The sequence below is a fragment of the Penaeus chinensis genome, chromosome 20 (genome assembly GCF_019202785.1).
Source record: "Penaeus chinensis breed Huanghai No. 1 chromosome 20, ASM1920278v2, whole genome shotgun sequence".
Taxonomy (NCBI): domain Eukaryota; kingdom Metazoa; phylum Arthropoda; class Malacostraca; order Decapoda; family Penaeidae; genus Penaeus; species Penaeus chinensis.
In genome coordinates, this window is record NC_061838.1 from 4,093,849 (window position 1) to 4,096,348 (window position 2,500).

Sequence of the window (2,500 nt, forward strand, 5' to 3'; positions counted from 1 at the left end):
CTCACTGAGGTGAAACAGCCTTTGGATGGCTGTTTCAGAAGGAAGAGGGATTCACTTTGAAAAGGCACAGGTCCCCTTCTCCCTCACTGAGGTGAAACAACTTTTGGGTGGTTGTTTCAGAGGGTTGAAGGGAACCACCTGGAAAAAGTGCTCTCTCCCTCACCGAGGTGAAGCAGTCTTTGGGTGGCTGCTTAAGAGGGATGAGCAAAAGGGTTCCAAAAAATGATGTCCTGTAGGTGGAAAGGTATCCCCTCTGGTCTCTCCCCAGGGGTTCACCCCTACCCACGTGTTTGCCGTGCGTTGCAGCCTTGTGCGCTGTGGAGACGGGAGTCCTGGAGGTTGAGCGATGTCGTGAATGAGTACGCCCTGCAGCCAAGCCAGGGAGGCCCCTGAGTTCTTCTCAGCCCCAAAGCCGAAAGGGCGGGGCGAAACGTCCGAGGCCGGTGACAGACTCTGAGGGAGAGTCTGAACCCCCTAAACGTTTTCCCCCTCTTCAAAGTTCCAGCTAAACCCGAAGGCTTCGACAATGCCTACCAACTGGTCAGGGCACTGGAGTTGCAGAGAAATATCCTGTTGTCGATCCGGGTTGCCAGAGACCAGGGTATGATCATTATGCCCAAAGACCAAGCTACCCTGAATTTCCTGCAGGGAACGAAGGAGCTAAAAGATGGAAGGAAAGTGTGTCTCTCACCATTTAATCCCGAAGATAAGAGAATCAAGATGGTGCTACTTGGCTTCTCAGTCTCATACGATGTGGAACTGATCACATCACACTCACAGGTCGTGGAGGCTTCCCGATTGTCGAAAGAGAAGACCATGAAAGGTGCCCCAACCACTACCCTTGATCTGGGTAACTGGGGCACCTATAACCTTCGAACGTATGTGCCTGAGCCACTTCAGTGTTTCAAGTGCCAGGAATATGGTCATCACCAGGCTAGCTGCACAGCCAAGCCTAAATGTGGTGTCTGTAGCAAGGCACACAACACTGAGGTGTGCCTTAAGGCATACAAAGAAGAAAAGAGGGACACAACAGCCAAATGTCAAATCACGCCTGGAGCCTAACTTGCTCTGTCAGGCGACAAGAGGTTGCTAAAAAGCGACTAGACTTTATTCCTGCTCCCCCAGTTACCTCTGTCTGGGGAAAGAACAAAAGCGAAAAGGCCTCCTGACCTCCTAAGAGGAAGAAAGCCGCCCCCCAGCCGACACCGAATATCTCCAACAAAAAGGGGTTTCCGGCCATGTAAAAAGTGCAGAAAAAGAACCATAGAAATAAAGGTTCAAAGAGCACTACAAAAACCTCCCCAAGAGATGATCATCTCCTCTTTGATGAGGAAGATATGACTCTCCTGTTGACTGCTGTAGTCACTGCAGTAGCAACAGCTATGGGGAGGTCGAGTGAAGAGCCGAGAAGGCAGTCACGGTCGCCATGACGGCAATAACCCACACTGTCGCAGTCCTGAAGGGAAGGAAGCTGGACAGAGCCAAACCAGCCCCACCCTCATCCCTGGACGAGATTCCCCTACCCACTCTAACCCAGGCCATACCTTCACAGGCAGTGCCAAACTAGGCTGAATCTGTGCAGTCAGAGCCAGAGCACACTGACCTTGCCCAGGCAAGGCTAGCAAAGAAAAACACACAGAAAAAGCCTGAAGAAAAAAAAGCCGAACTAACTAAAGTCAGAGCTACCAAAGGCTCTCCGCCCCCCAGTGGACACAGGGATGGCCTGACAACAGACAAAGATCCCTCAACCAGCGAGGACTTCGCAATGGAGTTGTCAGACTCCGACTCTCAACCCGATGTCTGATGTAACTATCATCAAGTGAAATCATAACACACAACCTAAGCATACTACAGTGGAACATCAATGGCTTTTCCACAAGGAATACCATCCTCCACGCAAAAGTGCAATTAAGGAACATTGAAATTGTCATGCCCCAGGAGACATTAACAGTGGAAATGTCTTCATGTTGCCACACACAGCTGGCAAGAGAGGCTTGATCACCCTTGATCATGACCCTCAATCAGAGGCAAATAGACTGGCGAGAACAAGCAGCAACGGTCTGCCTGCCGAACTGAGGGCAAGACAAGAATGCCTTCAACCAGACAGACTTGCTCAGATCAGAGAAAGGGCAGCCAAACCCGATAACTCAGATGTTATTTTTTCTCTGAGGAAACTAGCACAGCCCCAGATTCTGATGGGATCTCGTACCCCATCATTTCCCAGGTGAGCCCTACCCCAGAGTTGGAAGAGGGTTACCATAGTTCCCATCCCAAAACCAAAGGAGCCAGAGAAGTACTTCCCCTTCTCTCTCCTCAGCTGTCTGGCCAAGGATGGTACTAAACCGGCTCCAATGGAAAATGGGACCCCCACATGAACACCCACGAGTTCACCAGGGGCATGAGCACAGTGCACAGCACAGCCACTCTTTTAAGCACAATCAGCACGGGCACAGCTGTGGTAGTATTCCTTGACCTGGAGAAGGCTTTAGAATTAGCAAGT